Below are 27,352 nucleotides of genomic sequence, written 5' to 3' on the forward strand. Positions count from 1 at the left end.
AGTGCTGAAAAGTAGGACCTTTCAGCACTGGTATTAAAAGATATTGATTTTCAAATCTTTCATTTTTGGTAGTTAAAAGAAGGCCGTTTCGTTTCTCTAGAAGGACAGGAAAAGTTGTCAGTTTCACAGCGGGATTGCAAAAAAATTTGAATTTATTTTTAGATGAAAAAGAAATTGTTTTCAGAGTTTTATTTTTTTCTGAGAATTCCTGAGCAATATCTGCAACTTGCAATTTTGCCCAAGAAACCAAATTATTCAGAAAATACTTTCAGAAGATACTGATTTTTGAATATTTTAAAAGCCTTTTTGTAAAAAAATATAAATAAAAACCAAGAAAATTGTTCATGCTTGGGAGAATTGCTAACCTTTTAGATCATTTATGTCAGGGGTGTCCAATATTTTGGCCTTGCAGGTCAGTTCTGTTTTTTTTTCTGAAGCAGATGTGGACTGGAAATAATGTTTGATAAAAAACAAAACAATTAAAACAAGTAAATAAAGAGTTGCAAACAAGATTCATTATTCTTGTTTTAAAGAATTTGTTCATAAGTTTTAACTATTTTTAGAATAAGTATATAAGGCTGTTTTGTTTTTGTTTCTGTAAATACACAGAAAAAAAAATCATGGTAATATTACATCTGGGAAAGGGTACATCTTTTATGTCAGAAAAAAGCTGTAATTTTACCTCTGGAAATGTGTAGTTTTACCACTTTTCTGGTGTAATGCCACTTTTTCAGTCTAAATTGAGGTAAAATTACGTCATAAAAGAGGAATATTTAACCTTCCAAAATTTTCATTGAAATTTTGAAAATTATTGTAAAAATATTTTTTTTGCCACCTGATTTTTCGGGCAAATTTTGAAGGGAGGGGGTGACAAAAACTTTTAAAAATATTTGTACCAGCCTAATTAGCTTTTTTTACGAAAACACAATTTTAGCGGTGCTCTGCTTTATATCAATGCTTTACAAATTATTTTAAAATGATTTCGAATAAAATTTCAATTGAAAAAATGTAGAAATACATTTATTGAATAGTTTTTAATTCATTCATTTTTAAGTTTATGTAAAAATAAACTTTTTTTTGAATATACATTTAAATAAAATAATCTTAATATATTTAACATTTTAATGCAGTTTAAAAATGGTTTTCTGGTGTCATTTTATCATTAAAATAATTGTTTTTGAAAATATGATAATTAAAAAAATTAAGCAGAAAAAAATGCAGTTGAATTTGGGACAACAATAAATTAAATAAAAAAATAAGTCAAAAGCCAAAACCAGATATTATGATGAATTAACAATATTTGATTGCTAAAAAAAAAATGCTTTAGCTAAACTGGAGTATAAAATGTGATAATTTGGTATCTATCTTATTTTTAGAATTCAGAAACTTGGCATATTTATTCAATATTTCATGAACAGTACAGTCATTTGACAATCTGAAAAGGCGGAAGTTGGGCAGTTCTTATTTTAGTTAAAGAGACGTTTTTTCAATAAATTTGGGAATGGTTGTAAAATAGTATTGATATTGAAGATGACTGGTTTAAGATTGAAAACATTGATAAACAAATTTTGTTGTCTTTAAAAATATTTTTAACATGTTTTAAATTTAATCCATTACATTCCAAAACAATCCTATACAGAATATGTTTTTTTTTATAGATCGTTTGAGATCACAATTTTGTTATATTTTTTTTCGAATCATCATGTCTTTTTGTCTGTGGTGTGGGGCGATGTCGTCGTGAGATTGGGAGGTGCTCGGGTGCTTCTTCTGCCCGATTGATTATATTGTTAGGTGGTTTTGTATGCGTAACTATTATGCGATGCATGTGTGTATGTGTAGTGTTGTGCAAGAGCACGGCTTGTGCATCTAATTAATGCAATTACGCACAACATCAAACGGGGGAATTACATTAAGGGTTTAGTGCCTGCATTGTTTACATTTGCGTTACACTCTTGATATTGAGGATGCACTTTTGATGATTGTTGCAGAAAGCAAATGCAAATTTTTTTTCTTAAAATTTTCATATTCTACACCGAAAGTTCGCTACTTCTTTGATGTTGCAACAGTATAATAATAATTTTGGCAGTGTTGCCAAACCAATCGCTCAATTTGGCACCGTCCACGCCAAAGGACAATCGTTCAATCGGTGTCTGCACTTATCAGCTTGATGGTTCAACACGTGCAACGATTTGCTCGCGGTCAAACTTGACACTTTTGGAACGCCTCAATAACCGCTTGCGACGTGATTCGGGTCCATAATTGCATATATTGAAGCATATTCAATGCAACAATTCGATAATGAAAGCGAAATTGAGCTTCTTGGACGCTTCTGTTAGAGTACGGTATGCAGGTGACACAATTAATTGAAAACAAACATTCCTAAAAGGCGTAAAATTACCCCTTTTATCACCGCAAAAGGACTGTTACACTCGTGCGTTAGAAGGAAAAAGCTTGCTGTCATCATGAATACATTCATTTTCACGCACTTTACTCACGGTGTCGTACAGACATGCCCGGCGTCACCAGGGGAAGACGCGTGGCGTCGGTTGTTCTGCGCGCGTTCACTCTCTATGAAAAACGAGCTGCAATGAATATCAATGAGCAATATTTACGCAGCAGCAGCGGGCCATAAGTAAGAACCGGTGACGGTGGTCAACTGGCGCTCAGGGACGGGGCCCAGTACCTACGGGCACGGATTGCGGACTGTGTGTGCCCCGTTGGCCGTCTTCCAAGGTGGTGTACACAGGGCCGCTCATACACGCAGAACATATTGATATAGATTGTGAGCAATTTTTTGCTAGTACAATGATTAAACTGCTTTTTCTCAATTTTTGATCCAAATGTTCAAACAAAAAAAGAAATCATCCTTGGAAACGAATTCCCAATTCTTTCTTGAAACCCCCGCTGTATTTCCTTGCCTTTACTATTTGCTCAAATTTTCCTTCGTCAATTCAGATTTTTAGCATGAATGAATCAGTTTAAAATTATTTTTTGTGAAATTGCAGTGCACAGTACCGCAAAAAGTTTTCCATCGGACAAAAATCCTACAAAGTTTGTTTTTTTTTTTTAAATTTATTAATTTCATATCAACTGTAGAGCAATTATCTAGTACTAGCAAGTATTTTTTGATTTTTTTGTTCGATTTAGATGAAATTTTGTATGTACTTATTTCTATGACCTAAAAAGTAATTTTACATCAATAGTTCGTCAAAACATGTTTTCATAACATTTTGGCAGCTGAGCAATTCTGTACGAAATCGGCCGATTGCGACCATTTCTGGAGTTTTTATTGAAAAGTTCCAATGAACCAAATTTGAGTAGTGCGGTGCCTGTGTGGACGCTCAGTCCTGTTTTTTCGTGTTATTTTCCGTCTCTTTTATGTCGCTGTTCGAGTGCATGGGGTGATTGGTCATTATAATTAAATAATGGCATCAGTAGTGCGGTGCCTGTGTGGACGCTCAGTCCTGTTTTTTCGTGTTATTTTCCGTCTCTTTTATGTCGCTGTTCGAGTGCATGGGGTGATTGGTAATTATAATTAAATAATGGCATCAGTAGTGTGGTGCCTGTGTGGACGCGCAGTCCTGTGTTTTTTTTTGTGTTATTTTCCGTCTCTTTTGTGTCGCTATTTGTGTACATGGGGTGATTGGATTTCTTCTTTTTCTTTTTTCATTTATTTTTTGTTCGCGCGTTCGTTGGCCGATGAATTTTATTGTTGTTCTCTTTATATAGTTTTCGATAGAAACGATCCGATTTTTGTTTTTTGAGACAAGCAAGTCGTATTGCTGGATTAAGTCCTTTCCATATCATCGAGGATCGGAAGGCACGTCGACGGATATGTTTTAAGGCTTATGATATAAAATAATTTTAATGAATGAAGCCCTTCCTACATCACCGTTGATCGGAAGTTACGCCGACGGAGAATTTCTGGAGAATCACGGTCGAATTAATACTATATTTAAATCCCTAGATAGGTATCTTTCCGCAGCCGGCTGCCTAAGATTTTTAAAATTTCAACCGATAAACAAATTGCTCATGGTCGCATCACCTACCACAGTGAATCCTGACCTCATACCCATCTTACTAACCCCTCAAAACTCATGTGATACTTTGTCGGAGACGCAGTCGATTTGGCGGTCCCATCACTCAAGTATCGGCTAACATTCCCATCCACTTCCCCGTGTCTTACCACTGGTCGTGGCCGGCGTCGGTATTGATCAGCACGATAGGGACCTTTGAAAATTGCGAAGGGGTGATGATTGGTTCCTACTTTTCATCTGTGGTCCACGGAGCAATGTTTGGGGGTCCCGGTCAATAACGAAGTAGCAGCTACGGGTAGACACCAATGCTATGCTATGCTATGCTAAAAGTTCCAATGAACCAAATTTTCAGTTTTTGCATTTTGGCTGTTTGTTAATACCGCTGACTAAAGGCGGTTTTAAAAACACCTAAAAGCAAAAACTGGAAACTGGAAATTCCAGATTTATATTTTTTAGTTGGCTCAAAATTTTTGCCTTTCCTATGACCAAACAGTTATTTTGTGTTATTGGTTCATCCTTACAAGGCTCCATACAATTTTGGCAGCTGTCCATACAAATATGGTACGTAAAAATTCGAAAATCTGTAACTCTTATTTATATATATATATATATATACATACGGGTCATTCCATCTCAACTGAGTACACTTTTGGACTTGACCTTCACCTATTTGTACCAATCTTGGAGGGAATTTTCATCTAGTTAACAGAAATCCCAAGTTTGGTGCTGATCTGACCATCCCTCTATTTTTGGCACCGCCCTATTTTTTGACGATTTTCTAAAAAACTTTTTTTCTTTTAATTATAACTCTGCAAATACTTTAGCAAAAGACTTTCTACAGGTTGCAAATTTTATAGCAAATTGTCCAAGGAATTCGATAAAAATAGAAAATATTACCCTTAAATGCCCACTAGCACATCCGTGGAACTCTGAACAAATTTCTGCTCAAAAAGTGTGACGAGAAATCAGTTCATTAGTGTTCTACGATAAATTTGTCCTGGATGATTTCTCAGCACACTACGATCTCATAAAAGAAAATGTATACCAGTTAGAGTGACATTCGTGGCAACGAATCAAAACAAACAAGCTCATCACGTTTTACACCTTTTTATCAACTAAAAATTGAGTGAAAATGTGTTTCCGTTAAACTGGCCATCACACGCAATGTTAAGCGTTTTGCAGAAGTGATCACATGGAGGCACATTTAAAATTGCTTCATTGAATCACTTGTTTTCAAATAACTACCGTATCTTTCAAGTGTAATGTTTATTTCAGTTCAACTTATGTCTTCTTTGTACAAGATTCATAAAAATAATGCTCGTAACAAATCCAACTATCCGCAACCACCGGAAAATAATCCATTCAGATGGCACTTCTCTGGTTCTCGATTAAGTGATGTTCACACTAAACATTTTTCATCAGATTTTTTTTATGGAAATCCGTTTCTTTTAGGACGCAATGGAATATGAACGAAAATGGTTCCTGAAGATGGACGGACATTTGTAAACATTAGAAAATTGTTTTTTTTTTTGCATGGCCAGCTACGATGTTGTTTTCTTTTATGTGTATAACAGTTTATGCCAGGTTCTATCAGTCAAGGGGTTCTAAAGTTGTGTTTCGAGTTATTTGCTCAGGCTGGAGAAAAAATCGTGCTGTTGATCAACCCCTCGGTTAAATCTATTATAAAATCTGTTATAAAAGTCGGAGCTCTCCACCGCTAGAGGCAGCACTGTATAAATCCCTCTTTTTGAATCTCAAGTTCTACCGATGTGCCACTAGTATTATATTTAAACGTTTTAAGTATTAAAATTCAGTTTTGACCTATTCCTTATTTTTTCATTTGATTTATTTTATCACCATCGTGTTCCCCGGACAATTTTACATAGTAATCAATGTAAACCTCAAACTAAAATGAACTATTGGCGAGATAAAGCGATTTCACTGAAAAAAAGGCAAAAATATGATTTTGCGCAGCACTTGGAAGTACATGGTGTACTTTTCAACAAAAAGGGATGAATCCCGCATAGTTCGGTTTTTATATGTGAGAAACTTATTTCGGATTTGAATTCATAGGACAGAGTGCAACGCAAAATCAAACTTTTTTCAGTGAAATCGCTGTATCTCGTTAAAAGTTCATTTTAGTTTGAGGTCTACATTGATTATTATGTAAAATTGTCTAGGAAACATGATGGTGATAAAATAAAACAAATGAAAACATAAGGAATTGGTCAAAACTGGTTTTTAATGCTTAAAACGTTAAAATATTATATAAGTGGGCATTTAAGGGTTAAAATTTTATTTTTATCAAGTTGCTTGGAAAATTTTCTATAAAATGCAACCTAGAGAAAGTCTTTTGCTCAAATAGTTGCAAAGTTATGATTAAAAGAAAAAAAAGTTTTTTAGAAAATCGTCAAAAAAGAGGGCGGTGTCAAAAATAGAGGGATGGCCTAATCAGCATCAAACTTGGGATTTCTGTTAACTATCGATAGATGAACGTTCCCTCCAAGTTTGGTCCGAATCGGTGAAAGTCGAGTCCAAAAGTGTACTCAGTTGACCTGGAATGACATATATGTTTTAGTTTAAAAAATTTCTAACTTCATTTTTATTGTAAAATGAAATTTTGAATCGAAAAGTATTGTACAGTTTTTTTTGGTGAATTTCCTCCTTTTCAAGATATAGCAACCGAAAGTTTTATTTCAATAAAATATTTGCGGTTTTTCGAATATTAGTGACCATTTCCGAAAATATTTTTTTTAAAGTTAAGCAAATTTCCTGAAATACGGCGAGTAAAGAAAAAGAAACAAAAAATTTAAGTTTTTTAAGTCTCATCCAAGCATTCCCACATTTTCTAATGTCTCTTATATCTCAGCAACTTGTGGTCTTATTTTCAAAGTTAAAAAATGAAACATTTGTAAAATTGTATGATCTATTTGAAAAAAATATTTTGAAAATTTTTGAATCAAGACTTAACAATCAATATTGCGCAATCATAGCTCAAATTGGTTAAACTTCATTAAGAAGTGCTGCCAGTTTATTAAAAATCTACAATTTTGAAAATCCGAAAAAAAATTATGAATTTATTTTAAGATAAGGCTGTTGCAAATATGTTTCTAAGTTCAGAAACGCTTCGAAAAATTAGGACGCTAATTTTTTGTATCAATAAATATCAAAATTTCATTAAAATTTTAAGTGAAAACATCTGAAAGCTATTTTAAATCCATTCCCTTGCGTTTATAATCATTTTTAATCATGTTTGAAATGATTTAAAAATTTTTGGGCTTCAATAAATGTTTGATGTGCAGTACAAGAATTAAGATTTTTTTAAAACTAATGATGGCAAAGTATGTTGCTATTTAAAAACTTTGAAATCTTAAAGTTTTTAACAGAAAGTTTTTATATTGTGCACCGTTTTCAGGCTATTGCCACTTGAAATATGTTTTTTTTTGTATAAAACGTGATTTTTCATACCAGTAGGAATGATGTTCTTTAAAAAAAATCTGTTTCCAAATGTTTATAGATATTTTTTTGACACGCCTATAAACAATTCTTTTTTTGCAAAAATGGCAACATTCCAAATGAATACTAACTCGTGCCAAAAATTGCTAGTTTTGTCATCTAAAACATCCAACATGAGATTTTCAAAAATCGTTATTGTGCACAATCAATATTTTTTGTGAATTGATGAATTATAAAAGTATAATTTTTAAGCAACATCTCACACATTTGCCGAAGGTACTAAATCGATCAGAAACTCCGTTCTCAAGATACAGTGCTTTTTTATTTTTAGTTTGAGATTTTAAAATGTTTATGATTATGATTTTTCTCAAACTACGAGAAACAGCTCAAAAAGTGCTAATTTGAACTGTTTTTCTAAGTAAGTTTAGCATCAACACTTCCCGTGCTCCTAATCCTTATTCCTGTCCCGGTATATGGTGGAGATGGGAGCGGCCGGCAATGGATGGCTTTCATGGTGCTGCCTGTCTTGTTCGGGTAGAATTGGTTTTAATTCCCTTTAATCAATTTATATGCAACCTGAGCTGGACAATCATCACACATACATGACGAAATCCAGTCTGCAACCCGCTAAGATCACCATCTCCATGCGAATGCGAAAAAAGTGTTAATTTGAACTGTTCATATTTTGATGGTGTATTTTGAAAGACTCAAAACAAAATCTTTTAAAACCAAAAAAGCTAATCAAAGACAGTATCATGACAGAGTTCTCCCTATAGCAATTGTCTGCAGTGGAAATGTCTCACCCCGAGCAGTTTGATCACTGAAAAGTGGCGATACTACTAATTTACGCAAGTGGCATACTAATGGCTAAGCTCATCTGCTAGTTTTGATGACGGTGATGAGGTAATTCAATTATGGCGAACCATTTAAATTCATCGAATTGACGTCTGTTTCTGCTAACGCGTCTGCTTTCGTGGGGAACTTGTATTGTAATAATATTGTTTGGTACCCGGGCAGACGGTTATAACAAAATTCATACAATTTCAATAACAAATACTGTTAAAATAACAGAAAATGTAATGGAATCTTTTTAGGAAAATCCTTTTTTGCATAAGAGTTTAATAACAATTTATTTTATCATAACAAAATTTGTTATTGGTCTGATATTGGTTGAATGCCAAAACAACTTGGGAATAACATTTTTTGATGGGAGAATACCTCCAACTAATATTGGGATGATCGGATTAGTTGTTAAAATAACAAAAAATAATAACAAAGAATTGTTTGAAAATTAACTAAAAATGTTATGAGTCTATTATTACAACAACAATCCCATAACAAAAAACAAAATCATAACGACGAATAACAAAACTTGTTATAAATAACATAAAATGTTATTGCAGTAGTATTTTCAAATATAAAAAAAAATATTTCCAAGTTATTTCCGTCAACTCGGGTATGCTCAAAGTTGTCTTCGTCCATTCTATTGCAATATCTCAATCAAATAAGACAAAACTCATCTTGCAATTGTTTTGATGATAACTATTCAACTTTCATCTTAAAACAACATTACTTTCCAGACTTCAATTGGCAATAGTTCACCCAAATCAATATACTGTCGCCACTCAGTTGTCCTCCACAGTGTTGTCCCCTTTTGGGTCGTGACGCCGTCCTTCCGCTTGCTAGTAGATATAGGTACAGTGGTACGTGTACGGTGTTGGCGACAAAGTGGCCACATGATCACGACTTTTTCACGCTTCACGGCGCGACACGACATGGAATTGTTGTGCTCTGTGTGTACTTTCCAGGCGCAGGCAGAGAGAGGCCAGTCAGTGGGCCATTCTGGGTCTTCGCACGCACTCACCCGATGAAGTCATCCTCTGAAGACCTGGGCGGTACTTCATGACTGTTTTAGCTACGGGAGATTTTTGAGATGTTTGTTGGAAGATTACTGAATATTATTGAAGCAATAATGTTGCAAATAAAGTTTAGGATCGAATTCAGTACTATTTATTTTATTCTCACAATTTCTTAAGATTAAAGTTTGAAGTTGATTCCAGCAAATCACGACACGCCTGGAAAAATGCAAATCAAATCACTCATAATGATGCTATCAATTTCGAAATAACACCTCGCTGGCAACTGGCCAACAGCAATTGTTAAGGGGTGGTGTTTCAGTATTTTTCCCGCGGGACGCGCGATGATGTTCGTGTCCCACGGAACGAAACCCCCACCCGGTGGGGGGGGGGGGGGGGGGGTTAGTGGGCTCCCACGAGGACGTACGGAACGGAACAAAAACATGGAAAACACGAGGTGTAGACGGTGTATCGCACCCCCTTAGGTATAATTGTCATCAATCATGGCTAATTACAGGAGAGCGTTTTACGCTGGGAAAATTGGTTTGCTGGAGGGGGTGGTGCCTGGAAAATTGGTGGTGATTGCGGGAGCAATTTTCAATTGATTTTCACCAATTGGGGCGCGATCCACAAGTGATGGCCACTTGACATAGGCTACAGTGATTCGGGGGATTGTTAGGGGATAATTGGATCAATTAGTTGGAGGATGCATTGTGGATTTTTGTTTTATTAATAGTGAATTTTAATGCATTATATCGACATCTTAATAATCTAAATTGATTGAAAACTTAGATTGTAGTCACAAACAGGATTACCAGGTCGAAACTTGAAAAATTCTGGCAATGTATCGATCAAAAATCTGATAGACAAAAATCTAACAATTCTCAATGGTGAAGGGGAGGGATTATATGAATTTATTCAATAGTTTGTAGAATTCAAATTGTTTTACTGATTGTATGGCTTCAAAAATGTTGAATTTACATTTACTCTTATTTTCATATTTTCCAATTTAGTCAAAAAGTTGTTCAAAATGGGCCGACAGTAGAAAATCTGACAAAATCTGTCAATATCTGGTACTGAGAAGATTCTTCTGGCTGACACTTGAATATTCTGACATTTCCAGATCTACCTGGCAACCTTGCAACCCTGGTCACAAAATACCTTTTGCTATGAAACTTGTAACATAGAAACTAATTAAAACTGTTCTGTTAACTAACTTTTAAACCGTTTCACGCGTCTCTTCCTAGCTCAGTATGGCTGCATACCGTTTCACTTGCATTAAAAAAATAGCCTTTCAATACCACCCGGCTCAATGACACCCCAATTTACAATATCTAAGCATAAAAAAATACTATTGAACGGAATTGATAGTTTTGTAGTGTTGCACAAATTCGATTGGGCGACATAAACTTTACAAAATAAATACAACGACCTAAGCCAAAAGATTCGCAGGTGTTTATGTTACAGACATAACCAGAATGACTAAAAACATGGATAGTTAATAATAAAAAAAGTGCAGAGGCATGATGTAGTCATAAAATCAATTTGTCCATTCATTCCCTATGTAAAAAAACAAATTTTCATCATTAGTTTTTCCATGCAAGGCTCCCTACAATTTTGGGAGCTGGATTCTGTATTTTTTTTATTTTCGACATTTTTTTTATGTTTTAGGGGATTAAAAAATTCAACTTCTGAGCCATAGAGCTTGATAGTGCAAAACCTGGTTCAAACGATATGCTTTTTCAAAAAAAAAGTTTTTTTTTTGAAAATATCAAACATCTTAACGAAAAAAAATGTTTTCATTTCGTTTTTTTTTTTGCATTTTAAAAATACTTCTTGAAAGAAAAGCTTCCCGGAAATAAATATTTGTGAAGAGATGAGAAAGTTCCCTACAATTTTCTCTCTGAGACTTTGAAAATTGGGCAGTTTCTGAGATACAACCCACCAAAGAATTCGTATCGACGAAAATGAATGTTTCATATGTCATCATATTAACTTGCCATATCACTGACGATATCTCGAAAACTATTGGATCTATTTAAAAAAATGATACTTCTGTGATATTTTCTGATTTTTCTAATAACAATAAATTTTAAAATCAAGCTTTTCACTTGAAAGGTCTTCTTTTTCCATATTTTATAGTTTTAATCAAATGAGCAGTTCTCTCAGATTTCGGTCATTCGATTTTTTTTTTGTATTTTTTAATCCGACTGAAACTTTTTTGGTGCCTTCGGTATGCCCAAAAAAGCCATTTTGCATCATTAGTTTGTCCATATAATTTTCCATACAAATTTGGCAGCTGTTCATACAAAAATGATGTATGAAAATTCAAAAATCTGTATCTTTTTAAGGAATTTTTTCATCGATTTGGTGTCTTGGGCAAAGTTGTAGGTATGGATATGGACTACACTGAAAAAAAATGATACACGGTAAAAAAAGTTTTGGTGATTTTTTATTTAACTTTTTGTCACTAAAACTTGATTTGCAAAAAAACACTATTTTTAATTTTTTTTTTATTTTTTGATAATGTCCTCAAATGCCAACTTTTCAGAAATTTCCAGGTTGTGCAAAAAATCTTTGAGCGAGTTATGAATTTGTGAATCAATACTAATTTTTTCAAAAAATCGAAAAATTGATCGCAAAATTTTTTTAACTTCATTTTTTGACGTAAAATCAAATTTGCAATCGAAAAGTACTTTGGTGAAATTTTGATAAAGTGCACAGTTTTCAAGTTCAAGTAACAAAAAGTTAAATAAAAAATCACCAAAACTTTTTTTTACCGTGTATAATTTTTTTCAGTGTAGTCCGTATCCATACCTACAACTTTGCCGAAGACACCAAATCGATGAAAAAATTCCTTAAAAAGATACAGATTTTTGAATTTTCACACATCATTTTTGTATGGCCAGCTGCCAAATTTGTATGGAAAATTATATGGACAAACTAATTATGCAAAATGGCTTTTTTGGGCATACCGAAGGCACCAAAAAAATTACAGTCGGATTAAAAAAATACAAAAATTAAAATTTAAGAAAGAAAACCGATTTCGTAGAGAATTGCTCCAAATTATTTTTTTAGGAAAATTTTACTTTTTTAAACCAAATTCTATACACCACTGAAAATCATTGAAACTTATTTTGTTGTTGTTGAAACAAAGCTCGGCATGTTAGATAAAGACACTAATACATCCAAACTTTTGGTTGGCTGTCATTGTGTTTGTTTTAATTTTATTTCTAGGCTGAAATTGGATTTTGAATACTTTGGAATCCAAAACATAAAGTTTTTTTTTTGTATTTTGTGAAAATTAAACTACTTTTAAATGATTTTTGAAAAAAAATTAAGTGTTTAAATTCAAAACTATAATGTAGCTTGAATCTATTTGCAAACGTTAAAATGTTAAATTATTTAATTAATAGATAAATCAAATCAATCAATTTAATAATTTTACATTTCTACATTTCTAAATAGATAAATATTGAAAAAACACAAATCAAAATATATTTGGCATTTGTCCAAGTATTGAGCCATTTACCCACATATTCAACAATAGATATTATAATCGTATATCCAACATGACGGTTATCAATAGCAGGAGCATTTATTTTATTGATAGAAGAGTTTATTTCCCTACTGTTTGATAATAAAAAAAATGATAAAACATGTTATTATTCATTATAATTCATCACCGCATATTTCAAGATCCCTTTTTTTCCTAGGTAAGCTAGAACTTTGGATAACCTGGATAGTCATTGAATTATTCTTCTTTTTCTTATTTCAGGTAAGTCATGATTTCATCAATTTCTAGAAGTTGAGCTGTAATCGGTAAGTATTTACAAAGTTACAGTGGTGGAATTCAACAAAAAAAAATCAAAATATACATTCAAATGGTCTTTCTAAATACTAAATTAATTCAAACGGAGGAGCCACGGGGTAAATTGTATCCCGAGTGATTGAAACTGCATTCAACCGGTTGAGGTTAGATTTAATTGATATTTCAGCTTAATTTATTTGCGGCTGATTTGTCATGCCAGAGGGCGAGATTAATTTGGAATAATCGGGAATTATTGCACGAATGGGAATCATTTGGAATCAATTTTTGAAAAAATGAAGGACTTTTAGAAGGATTACTGCTGAGCAAGCAAGATATCAGACACAAAATCTCTGCTCGGTCTCATTTGTTATGCAGATTAACCACGTGTTCCAGCTCTGGTTGTGTACATTCATATTCCTTGTGCGTTCTTTTTTTCCAGAACAACCTAGAAGCAAGAAAAATAAAACCGTAATCACAATGATGATGATGCATTCACAGAGGCGAAGCCCGTTGCAAGATTAAAATGTGCGGAATCTTTGCCATCCGACATACATTTTAGCGAAATGAACAAGATGATACTTTCCAAGAAATGTCTTGCAATCCCAGAAGACACGTGGCTCCCGACTTGAATATCTAATCGACCCTCCTCCCGGGGGGCAACTTCTCCGAAGCCAGCTCGGACGTGGCCATGAAGCCAATTTAAATTCTCAAAACCACTTTACACAACCATTAGAAACGTTGTTGGTCGTCCTTTGGTGATTGTAAACTTCGTCCTGGCGCAGCCTTGTCCCCTGTAAAAAGAGAGGCAAACACTTCCCTTCCTTCGACCACCCTTTGAGGGAATCCATCCAAATTGAATTTGAACAAATGTTTATCTTTTCCCCCACCGGGTCATCCACTCTCTCTCCATAAGCTCAAGTCACAGGGATGCGCTTAATGTTTCAGTTAAGTTTCCTTCTGCAGCAGTCCTTTTTCTGGGAAAAACCACAAAGCCAAACTTTCGGATGCAAGTTGAAGTGACTAGAACTAATCAAATTAGCATCTCCCTTTTCCTTACCTCGTGTTTGGTCTAAAGCAGGATAACACATCTTTGTGGGTAGAAAGTTTGGCAGTAAGTCTCTTCAAACTTTCATAGAAATTTAGGTGGGAATCATGGAAATTTCGAAAATTGTATTTTAAAACAGTAACAAAATCCCTTTCCCCCAACTTTTCCGTGTGATGGTGCAAACATGCAAGCATGACCTTTTACGCGCGCGCGCTTTTCCAACCCGGGGGTGATGAAGTGGAAATAATTGCTTCTCGTCGTCGTCGTGCGGTATAAAATGCATTCGTTAAGAGTCCGTGACCGAGAGTTGAGAGCACGTGCTTTCGTATGCAGATTATGTTGTGCGTTTCGGACAGTAATGACCAGCACCACCGCCCCTCCGGGAGGGAGAAATGGGAGACGGTCACGCAGATTTGTGGGCAGCGAATCACCGGATAGGGATTAGTTATTCATGGAGTAATTGAGCAGTTTTAATGGAAAGTTTTATTAGGTTATTTATTATTATTTTTTATTTCATTAGATTTTAACTTGAATATAAACTAATGGCATAAAAAAACAAACAATCCACTTTAACAACCCCCCGGTTTTGATGGTCTCCATTGAAGTTATCCTGTTTTTAATCCAAGGAACCTTCAATGCCAGGATTCAAACTGACAACCTTTGGATTGCGAGGCAGGCTTGGTTTGGTGTGTTGTTTTTACTTATACGGGGGAGACGACTCCCACACCTGGAATGGCTTTACGGCCTCACAGTATCAAAGGCTGGGACCGACGTTTTACTAATACAGATGGAAGCAGATGGGAAATGAACCATGGTCAATTACTGGCAAATATTACCCTTGAAATTCCTTGAGAATAACTAACAAACTAAATTACCGTTTCAAAATCAATCGGTTGACTTTGACTTTTAGATAGTCTCTAAGTATTTTTCCTTTTTCCTCCCTGAGAGAGCTTTAAATTTACTCGAAAAAACTTGAAACTATTTTACCTAAAAAAAGTGGGAAATTCTTCGAAAATTATACAACTTTTTTACACAAAATCTGTCACCATTCCCTGATGTAGTATTACCATATTTTTTATACTTTGTACTTTAAAAGTTTTGGTATAAATCTATAAATACACAGATTATTGGCAATGGTAATGTTACATCTGGGAATGTAGACAAAGTTCATACCAAATTTATCAAGTATCAAATCTCTTTTTTTAGACTTAATTTCAGTTATTGCTCTATCAAATCTCGACTTTTTTTTATTAGGTCCTAAAATATATGACCTTTTCAAAAAAAAAATCACTCTCGGAATATTCAAATGGCAACACAGCAAAAAATTCAACCAAAAAATCCAAAAAATGTACATCATCTTCGTCAAAAAAGACACTTAATATTACACACCGCATGTACAATTTTTGTAAACAAAAAAAAAAAGTTGCAACCGACGGGAATCAATTCCAGCACCAACAGTACGGACTGGCGCCTTAGCCCGCTCGGCCATCAGACCGATGAAGAATTGAAAGGATTAACGCAAACATATGCTTGACATTTTGGTCAAGTAGGTTTCATATTTTAGGGTGTAATATTACATAGAATTTCATAAAATAATTCAAAATTTATTTTACACTCAGACCTTTTACACGCAGCTGGATTACTACTTTTTTGCTGTGAAGCTGGCAACACGGCCATACAAATCTATATTTTATGGAATAAAAGGTCATAACAGTAAGAACGGCTTCAATTACTCGGTTGTACAGGGCTACGATTCTTGAGGATTTCAGATTTCCGTAAATCGAGAGTTGCATTTTTTAATACGCTTGAAATGTCTGAGACTAATAAAAATTATAATTATAAATTAATTTAAAAAAAAAATGGGGACGTCTATGTAATAAGCTAATGTAAAATTAAATCTCTTCAATATCAGTTATTCTCTAGAATTTCGCATAACAACCGTTAAATTTACTTTTGTTATTTTTTAAGTCAAAAGTAGATTCTTTGCATCATTGGTTTTCATACAATTTTGCGGGCTGGTCATACAAAATGGGTATGTAAATGTATGGAAATCTGTATCTTGAGCAGGGATTTTCTGATCGATTTGGAGAATTCGGCATAGTTGCAGATTAGGATAAGGATTTTGCGGAAAAAAATAGGCAGACGGAAAAAAAATATTTTTTTTTTCATTGAACTTAGGGTTCATGAAAAATTTAATTCTTTGTTGCATTTTATATTTTTTATGTTCAGGGGACAAAAAGGCATCTTTGCCTCTAGAGTTTAGGATAAAAGCTGTTTTGCATTATTTGTTTTTTCATTCAATTTTGGAAGGCTTATCGTATTCGAAAATTTGTACTTTGATAAGTGAGTTTCTGATCTGAAGTTGATTGATACAGTTTAGAAATAAAATTAAACGGAAAAATCTCTTTTATAATGTTTATGGTAATTAAAAAAATGTATCTTTACGCTAGAGTTTCTCAGAAAAACACTGTTTGAATTGGTATGGCAAAAAATTCAATTATTATTAATTATATTAACTTTTTCAATTATGTAATATTAACTCAACTTAGATTTAAAAATTGTCAAATCACTGAAAAAGTAGTGATTTAACACATTTTTAAGAGATTAAATTACACATTTCTTTTATCTAACAGATACCTAGACGTAAAATCAGTACGGTCACCCATAACTAGATGTAAAATCACCATGGTGTTTTTTTTACTGTTTACTGCTGATCATTTTTTTTTCAATAAAGGTGAATATTGGAAAAAATCTATAATAATGTTACCAAAAATTTTTGATAATCACTTCTAGATGCATAATTAAATTTGCAATAGATAATGATTCTATAAATCAGTTGTTTTTTTTATTTGAAAATATTTTATGAAGGATAAACATTTCTGTTAATTGTGATTTTTGTAAAAAAAATAATTTCACGGGGCCCTCTTTTTGCCCATTTTTTTAACTCACAAAATATTTCGGAAATTATAGGTTAGAATTTAGTGTAAGCATTTAACATCAAAAGAGTAATCTTTGAAAAGGGCTAAAACACTTGCTCAGCAAACGTCAATCCGATCTGAGATGAAAATTGTAGGATATTTTTCCAGCTTTTTGTGAATATTTTTGGAAGTGGTGCGCTTCCTTCCTTAAGTATATTTAAAATGCATAAAAGAAGGTTTTTTTTAAATCTGTTATTTATTTTTTGTTGAAATGGAATTCAAAGATGCTTTTTGAAGTTTCGTTTGATATTACATTGATTATTTATTTCCAATTTTTTTTCGGAAATTAAGAACAACGTATTAATAGCGAGTTTTTCACCAACAGGTCGTATCGATGTGCTCCGATTTGGATGAAACTTTCAGCGTTTGTTTGGCCAACAAATTGTCAAAACATAGCTTAATTCATTCTAAATTGGATTTAATCCAATCAAATTTACAACTCCAATACTTTAAACTTACGTGAAATTTTCCGAAAATTCCGAATATACAAAATTGAGACCAAAAAGTGCCGCTATGAAGACCTACAGTGCAAAAACTAACGTTGTAAAATGCTTGTCATAAAATAATCGAAAAACTATGAGAAAAACTGCGATTGGCCAAAAAGTTAATACCGTAGGTTTATAGTCCATGAATTTACCTAACTTTTGACCCATGGGAGTATTGGTGTTGGAGACTGTTGCAAAAAAAATATTAAGGTTTTAAAAAAATCAATTTTTAACAGTAATTGGCAAAAGCTATGAGAAAAGGTCAAACCAATCCTGGATGTCTGTGGCACATTTTGAAGTGCTTCAAAAGACATTTCGAATGCAAATAAGAGTGTTGGAATTGATGAAGTTTTAGGAAAATGCGAGTAATTTTAAGATATTTTATGATTTTTGGACCTCAAACTTCAAAGTCCGTTTTACCCCACTTATCTTTGTCGTAGAGGGCTCAATTGGCATGAGTTCATCTCATGTATAGACAAACAAACGCTGAAAGTTTCAAAAAATATTTCCAAAAGACTTTTTATTCAAATTTAGTAAATTTTTCGGTATGTTTAAGGGAACAAATATTTACAATTTCAGAACCATAGAAAATACGGACATTTGTTTCACCGTGTAGTAGTTTTTAACAAGTATGTGTTTTTGGAAAAAAGGCTAAATTTTATTTAGTTTTTCTTTGGGAATATCTGAATATCTCACAAATGTTTCGTTTTTTTAACATTGAAAATCTGGCGAATGTGTGTCGAGGTGTCATTCGTCTTTTAAAATATAAGGTCTTAATGATTGACACTTAGAAAACCATAATTTTATTAATTTTATTCTTTTCAAAACAATAGTTTTAGAATGTTTTCTCAGCTGTCACTTTATCAAAAAAAAAAGAAAGTAATGTGGATTTTGGGAAAATGCTACATAAAAAAGATTCTTTGGTTATTGAGAACTGATTGAGAAGGCCCCACAAAGTTGCACGAATTTTTTTGGTGCTCATCTACTAGAGTTGACAGTCATATGGAATTATTTTAACGTAACAGATTGTTGTAATACATGTTGTTTAAGCATCAAAGATTTATTTGAAAGAACAAATTATTAAGAAGGTGATAAATGGATTTTTTTTAAAAGTTTACGATTGTTATACTGAACATTCCAACTAAACAAATCTGCTGAAACATAAAAAAAAAGTTTTCATGTAAAAAAATTGTTTAGAATCCTTTTTTTGGGCATTAAAATCTGGTGTCATGAAAATACACGAGTTGAGTTTATTTCCATTTTTGAAAAAATCCAAATCACAAAACATTGATATTCATCACAGCCAACGCAATACGCTAGTATCCTTCGTTAACTAACTCCATCATGACATCACCCCTTTCCGCAACACAACCATAATTGTCCTTGTTTTCTGATTCGTAGCCGTTGGGCGTTGTAGTCATGTTATCCTTCCTCCCGGGACCCTTTCTCATAAACGCAACGCAGTGATCTCATCGTCCCTGACCAAAATTGACGCCCAGATTGGTTACCGTTATCAGAGGTGAAGCAATTATCAGCTTGATTACATCAAACACCAGGCGTCCCCACCGTTTGACCAACTTTCCCCAGAACTTTCTCGCGCAAAGCTCTTTGGCATCAGCGAGCTTCGAAAGCTCGCGGGACTTCCAAAAGGCCTTCCCTGTTGCTCGGGAGCGTAGCTTTCGGTAGTCAAAAAGGACTTTGGCAGGACACGCGCGACGTTCTGCGCAGTCGCGTGGTTGAACGTTTCACCAATACCAATCTTGCGTAGAAAAATTGTGAGAGAGAGTGAAAGTCGAGCTTCCAGCCAGCCAGCTTCCGTTTTTCTTCTCGAGCTTGGAACTCTGGCACTGACTGACAGGTAGCTGCAGGCTGTTCTCGCGGTGGTCAATTCGCTTTGTGGTGGAGTTTTTGGAGTGGTTTTCGGGCCGAGTTTGAGTGCTTTTCGCGACGGAGACGAATCGAGTTGTTCGCGAGTGACGGAGGTTGGGTAGCTGATCCTGCAGGAAGATCTGCCTTTTTGGGAAATCGCTGCGCGTTGTTCTGCTCGTCGGAAGGTGAAAGGGTAGCAGTTGAAACACAAGGTTTGTTTGCGCGGTGTGTGCGTGTGTGTGTGTAACGGACACACGTACATGGTTACACGAGAGAGCGAGCTTTTTGCTGGAGGTGCGCTCTCGCCACTCTCAGCCGCGGTATTGTGTTGTAAGTCGCGCTTGGGAGAATCGTTTGTTGTCGCTCACGGAGTTGTTCTACAGCGGATGGGGGATAGGACACAGTAACAGAGTGTTGCGTATGCCGCGGAAAGGCTGTCGTGAACACACGCGAGTACGCGACTCTCACGTGCTCTCTGCGGTGGAGTCGTGCTCTCCTGTGAACTCTCCAGCTCTCTCGCTCCGGAGATAGCGCGTGCAGGTACTATCAGTACTGCTCACGCTGGTTGGCTCCACCAGCAGCAGCGACCTGGCCCGACTGGTTCAATTGAATTTTCTTTATTTTTAGTCTCTGAGTGGAATCCGTATCGTGCGAACCGGTCCCGCGTCCGTGAATCGTGTTCTTCGCGTGTGCCCTCTCTGTGTGTGGTGTATGTGCATGGTGGCAGTAGTGGAAGTGCCCCCCCTTAAGTAGTAGCTAGGTGTATCAAAGAGAAGGTACACGAAGAAGTGGTTCAAGTTCTGCCAAGAACCGAAGCAGAACATCGCTAAGAAATCCTTAGATAACCGTGAAGACAACAGGTCGTCCCCGCATGGTGGTTGCCAAAGTGTCACCTGTAGCCACGCCAAAATCCTGTCGATCAACCACCCTAGCAGTGACAAACCACACGCACGATCGGATAACGTGGAAGATTTAAATAATTGTTTAATCGATGGGCAGTCACTAAACCAGGACCGAGCTTTTGTTTGATAGAAAGAACCCTCGTCGACGTCTAGTCTAGTGGCAGTTCTGCGTGAGGACACTCGAGAATGGCTTGTACTCACGCAAGAACGGTGTTCTGTGGGTTTGTGTGTGTGTGTGCTCGTGTGGCAGAGCCCCAATGAAGTCGTTTTTAATGAAATTACAACATTTTTTTCGAATCGATCCGTCCCGCGCTTGGTCCTATATTGACGATTCGGGAAAGATTTGAGCATTGATTGGCACATTTTTGCGAACATCAAAAGGTTTTTTTTTCGTTGAGGGTGCCTACCCCTTGGCTGGAGAGTGCAGAAGCAAATCGGACGAACTTTATTGCCGATGGAAACGCTACTTGTAACGAATGATTGCTTGAATGTTTCTATTGATTCTAGGTTTTGAAGCGTTTCCGATACAATCGAAAATGTTTGCAATTTTGCTCTCGATTAAATTTCCTTTTATTTACCAGTAGGGGAAGTTATCATATGTTTGTCAGGTTAAGGATTTGATCCTCATCCTATTCAGTTTTATGATTCTCAGTATTTGATCAACTTATTTTGCAAAACTATTGAAAGAAACTTGGGTGTTAATTTTTTACTGAAAAATTACTACGCGATTTCAATTTAAAATTCCTTTTAGGAGCTGTAATTGAACATCCAATTGCAGGTTTGTCAACATTAGGTGCACGATGGAATTACACACTGGTCCCTTTATCTTAGATAATAATTGAATTTTGATATTTAACGATTCAATAATAAAGCAACAAAATTATTACAATGTCAACTCGTTAGTAGTTCATATACGTTCTACTAACAGTTCATTTAAATCACTTTTTAAAGAATTAAAGTCATAAAATCTAACCCCTACCAGCAGAAATGAATAAAAAAACTATTTCTATTTTTTATTTTTTTGTACTTTTCATTAATTTACTACATAAAAAATGTCATGTTGAAAAAATGCAGAACCATATCTTACAAAGAAAAAACTGATTATAAAGTATCAAGGTAGGTTATTCAAAATTTAATTTAAAGTTCTCGCTCTTTTAGTTTTTTCCTTGAAATGAAAAACAAAGATCCTCTAGAGTTTGACAAATTTTATTTTAAGTTTTTGTCCCCACCCCTTCAAAATTTAAATGTTTATTCAAAATACTTGTTAAATTGATTGTTAATTATTCTGAGTGCATTGAATAACGCTTTTTTAAGCATTTTAAATCGAATAAAGTCTTTTTAATCTCTTGCAAATTTAAAATTTCGAGTAAAAAACGCAATGGAAAAATAAATAAATAAATAATTGATTATTTAAAAAAAATGCTAGTTGCATAGCTGTACTGATGTATACAGCATATTGTGATACTTTTTGTTTAACGCAACTTAAAATAAATCATCCAAGCCATATTGAATTTGTTATGATTGAAATCCATTTAAACGAGGTGGTATTAGTTTTATTTCCAATTATCGATTCCTAGGCAACTTGGGCTTAGACAATCATCACATTACATGGTGAAAGACAGTCTGCAATCCACTAAAATCACCGTCTCCTAGTGAAGCGAAGCTAATTTATTTTTAAAAGTTGAAAATCAAGATCAAAAATCGGGAAAAGACAAAAAACAGCAGATTTTTTTTTTTGAAATTGAAGGTTTTTTGTAAACTTTCGGCAGTAGCACATCTATTTGATGTTTATAGTATTTTATGAATCTTTTTAATTTTTGAAATCGAAGCTTGATATTTGTTTGAATTCAAATTTTATGAAAAACGATTTTTTTTTCAAAATTTAAGAAAAAAAATGGATAGTTTTTAAATGATTTGAGGTCAAGAATGCGCTTTAAACCATTTTTCAGTGGCCGAAGCATTTATTTTTCATCTAAATATTAATTTTTTGGTGAACCATTCGTTTTTTATGCAATTTTGAAAATGAGATTGAAAACATTTATTTGTTCAACAAAAAATAGGGTTTTGTGAAATTTTTCGATCTTCTCATTAAATAAAATCTCTAAACTTTAAAATCAAGCTTCATTTTTGAAAAAGTCTTTAAATAGATAATTTTCCTAATTTCATAGTTCGCCTGAATTTTAGGAAATTTTCTCAGGCTTCCAAAAGCATTTTTTCAAGTAGTATTTTGTATAAATGAAACAAAAAACTTATGCCTAAATAAAGCTATATTTTAAAAATGGTACATTTTATCATAAAAAAGTTATTTTCGATTGCATATTTTATTTCGTTGTTAAAATAATTTCAAATGTTTTCTCGTTCTCCAGGTTTCGATGTTTTCCAAAAAATACTAACAATTCTGCACTATCATGTACTATAGCCTAGTTCTGGAGTTCTTTTTGAAAAGGACCAATAAACAAAATTTTCAGTTTTTGCTTTTTGGGTGTTTTTAAATACCCCTGACTCAAGGCGGTTTCAAAAACAACCAAAAAGACCTTTTCAAAAAAAAAAAAAAAAAAAAAAAACTCCAGAGATGATGTATTTTAAGTACCCTAAAATATAACAAAATATAAAAAATAAAAAGTATTTTGGAAATTATTTTATTTAAAAATAAAAAGTTGCATAAAAAAATCTAAAATTGTCGGAAACACCAAGTCGATCTGAAAATCCCTTCTCAGGATACAGAATGTCATGCATTCACAAACCTATTTTGAATGATCATGATCATAAACCCCAATGTTGCAAAATTGTAATTTTTGACATAAGTTCTTGAGAACTATCCACTTATTAATTCTGTATAAATCCAGTAAAGTGATCCTTTACCTATAAAGGTTGAACCAAAATCGAAATCAAACTTTTGTACCCAACTGGAAAGTTTTTATTTTCAATTTTCAATACAATTTCTATAGAAGCAAGCATTCACTTCGGTCTCCTATAAACCATTTTTGTACTGCCTCCTTGCCCTGATATACAGTGTAAACTAACAGGGTATCGTTCCAATAAAATTACAATTACAATTAATTTTTTTTTGAACTCATACCTGTATTCCAGTCCAGTTATAAATTGGTTGTTGTTTTCTAGTTGCTGAAATAATGTTTTGAATCTGGCAAAATATTTGTTGAAAACACACTCTGCTGAAACCGACAAAAAAAAGATCTAGAATTTATTCAAACTATAATAGAGAACGGAAATTTTGACTTTTGGGAATTTTAATGTCAAATTTGCCGATCATGTTCCTTATTTTGCCATCCTCACTGAAGATATGCAAAAAAAAATCACTCGAGAAATAAACTTCTGAAATACGCTTAATAGACCTACCTTCACGTGTACATATGGACTCAAACTCAGCGCAAATGTCTGTGGGTATGGGCGTAGAAACAAAACTGTCACTGTTTTATCTCGGAACTAGCTGAACAGATTCATTCGTTCCGGTTTTGGTTTCCACAAGTCCCTATTAAAAATGGTTAAGTGTGGTCTTACGCAAAAGAAGAATTTGATCGATTAGGGTTGATTTTGGAGGTCATAAATCAACACCTTGACTTTTGAGCTTTTTATGCATGCATTCAGGCTCAATCATATACAAACAGAAAGCTTTTTCAAATGTTTTTTTGAGAAAGGTCACACATCTACAGAGAAGGTTTGAACCGGTTTTTTGTTGTTGTTAATTCGTACTGTCAGAATTAGTGGTAACATATTTCACCAAAATAGAGTTTTAATGACAGGCCTTCAATCTAAATCATTTGCATCAGTCTAAAATTCTGAGTGACATTCCTCGCATTCCTTGCATGAATATTCAAACTTCCAAAACGTCAATTCATTCACTCAACAAATTCCCCAAACTTTTCCTTTCGACCACTGACCATGCAACGTTTTTTGACGTTTCCATTCCATCCAGCGAAGAATTCCAGAGATGTGTGTGAGAGAGAGAGAGCGGGCGCGCTTGTTTCTGGCTCTGTTATTTTTGCTCGCCGTCTCGAAAATGGGCAGTGGAAGCGAATAACCAGACGGGTTTTCCCGCCGCCCGCAACCACCCTCAGTGTGGGTCACATGGGTGGGTGGGTAATTTCCAGCAGTAATGGGAAATGGGTAAGAAAAATCGATTTCAATTTAACTTAAAAAAGGGTACCTTCTCTCTCTCTCTCTCGATGGACTGTGGATGACAGTGGATGGGGTTCTCGCTAAATGAAAACTCATTTGCATATGAAGCGGATGATGAAAAGGGAAGAAGTTGATGATTGGTTCGGAAAATATTGTGCTGCTGAGTGAAGGTTAATTTGTGGAGCATGAAAGATTGACCTCTGAGAGGAGGTTAAAAAGAAAATTCATGTAGTTTAGCTTTCTGCGTTAAACAAATACAACAACATATTATAAAAAAAAAAAAACATAACTGAAAATCTTCTGTTTGACTCTCGAGTCGTCATCTTGCGAGCAGATTGAAAATATTCCAAGCATGAAGGTTGTTGATTTTTTTTGTGTATGTTCTGCTGTTTTGCCAACGTCAACATACCACAGCGCAGCATATTTTCATAACTGAAGGTAACTCCAGCTCAGCTTAGCTCAGCTCAGAGACTTCGTTTCGAATGAACCGTAAACAAGTGCAAATATAAAACACTCCCTTTGCTGGTTTTCTTCTTTGTGGGGGGAAAAAGAGCATTTTTGTGGTGGGAAAAGGGGGGTGGGGGATGCAAAACCTTGCCGGAAAATATGCTATGTCGAAGAGGTTTAGGAAGGCTGATAGTTATCAGTTTGCTTTGAAGCTGGAGCTTGGATAGCGAAAGATGGATCAATATTTGTTCACGTGGAAAAAGGAGGTGGGAGAAGGGTTTAGTTTTACAATCAACAAATCCGTTGCAAATGTTTTGAAATATTTATTTTCTTCTTGGACGACCCTGGGCTCATAAAACTTAGTTTGTTTTTTTATTTCAAATTTTATTTAAATTTGTCTATAAATAGATTTAAAACGATGGACTTTTTCCTCCAAATCACCTCCTATTTTTCATTTATATTTTTAGAACCACGCACTCGCACACGAACAATTTGATAGCCGTTCAGCAAAAACAGCTTCGATATCATTTTCGAGTTACGACGAGCCTTTAAAAACGCGATGATCCTTGGCAAATTTTACCACTTTATTGGTCATAAAACAGACCGGCCGTTGAACGGAGAGCATGACGGCGGCGTGCGCGCCCTGGCAACGCCAAGCTGGTCGGTTTTTTAACGAGGAGCCATGTTCGGCTGTTACAAAGTTGAATAAATGAATGAAATAGGTTTTGTGCGTGTGTGTGTGAGGTGATATACAGTGATTAAGGGGATACTGTATGGCTTTAGTGACCCATTAAAAGGGACTTTTTTTTTCAGATGAGCCAAACGAGCTGTTTTGCCTTCCTCACTGAGGTAAGGCTATAATCCTGCTCTAAAAATCAACTTCGTATAAAAACGTCGTAGACCCACCTTCATGTATACATATCGACTCAGAATCGAAAACTGAACAAATGTCTGTGTGTATGTGTGTGTGTATGTGTGTGTGTATGTGTGTGTGTATGTATGTATGTGACCAACAAACTAGCTCATGTTTCTCGGCACTGGCTGAACCGATTTGACCCGAACTTGTTGCATTCGACTTGGTTTAGGGTCCCATAGATCGAGTTTTATACAGATTGAAGTTTCGATAAGTAGTTCAAAAGTTATGTATAAAAATGTGTTTTCACATATATTTGGATCTCACTTAACTGTATGTAAACTATGTCCGGATCCACCATCCGACCCAACGTTGGTTAGGTTATCAAAAGACCGTTCCAACGAGTGCAAAACATTGAAGATCTGGCAACCCTGTCTCGAGATATGGCCACTTAAGTGATATTGATGTACTTTTTTGAAGCCGGATCTCACTTAAATGTATGTAAACTATGTCCGGATCCATCATCCGACCCATTGTTGGTTAGGTTATCAAAAGACCTTTCCAACGAGTGCAAAACATTGAAGATCTGGCAACCCTGTCTCGAGATATGGCCACTTAAGTGATATTGATGTACTTTTTTGAAGCCGGATCTCACTTAACTGTATGTAAACTATGTCCGGATCCACCATCCGACCCAACGTTGGTTAGGTTATCAAAAGACCGTTCCAACGAGTGCAAAACATTGAAGATCTGGCAACCCTGTCTCGAGATATGGCCACTTAAGTGATATTGATGTACTTTTTTGAAGCCGGATCTCACTTAAATGTATGTAAACTATGTCCGGATCCATCATCCGACCCATTGTTGGTTAGGTTATCAAAAGACCTTTCCAACGAGTGCAAAACATTGAAGATCTGGCAACCCTGTCTCGAGATATGGCCACTTAAGTGATATTGATGTACTTTTTTGAAGCCGGATCTCACTTAAATGTATGTAAACTATGTCCGGATCCATCATCCGACCCATTGTTGGTTAGGTTATCAAAAGACCTTTCCAACGAGTGCAAAACATTGAAGATCTGGCAACCCTGTCTCGAGATATGGCCACTTAAGTGATATTGATGTACTTTTTTGAAGCCGGATCTCACTTAAATGTATGTAAACTATGTCCGGATCCATCATCCGACCCATTGTTGGTTAGGTTATCAAAAAACCTTTCCAACGAGCCCGAAACATTGAAGATCTGGCAACCCTGTCTCGAGATATGGCCACTTAAGTGATATCGATGTACTTTTTGGAAGCCGGATCTAAAAAATAGATGAAACTTGTGTACAGCCATTGTTGTGAGGAAGGCTCCAACCACATAGGTGGATTAAGTTAGTTTTTTTCTTGTAAAATTGAAAAAAGCTTTTCAAATTTCGCCTGGAAGATGAAAAAAAATGAGATATCAAATAGTTGAAAATAGCACGTTTTGGGG

The 27,352-nt window shown here is 34.8% G+C and overlaps 1 protein-coding gene across 11 annotated transcripts in view; it reads left to right on the plus strand.

The window, feature by feature from the left end:
- The window catches only part of LOC6040115 (neuronal calcium sensor 2), a 237,904-nt gene that overhangs the window by 2,399 nt on the left and 208,153 nt on the right, over positions 1 to 27,352 (plus strand). For 3 of the 11 annotated variants that reach the window (XM_038258781.1, XM_038258784.1, XM_038258787.1), the window contains exon 1: positions 19,490 to 19,749. The exons of 1 other annotated variant lie outside the window; for it this stretch is intronic. The gene's annotated coding sequence lies outside the window, so the exon portion shown is untranslated. Of the gene's footprint in view, positions 1 to 19,488; positions 19,750 to 20,164; positions 20,314 to 20,380; positions 20,398 to 27,352 lie in introns of those variants that run through there. 7 more of the 11 variants (XM_038258778.1, XM_038258779.1, XM_038258786.1 and 4 more) reach the window with 4 other exon arrangements.

Source organism: Culex quinquefasciatus, chromosome 3 (genome assembly GCF_015732765.1).
Source record: "Culex quinquefasciatus strain JHB chromosome 3, VPISU_Cqui_1.0_pri_paternal, whole genome shotgun sequence".
NCBI classification, from domain to species: Eukaryota; Metazoa; Arthropoda; class Insecta; order Diptera; family Culicidae; genus Culex; species Culex quinquefasciatus.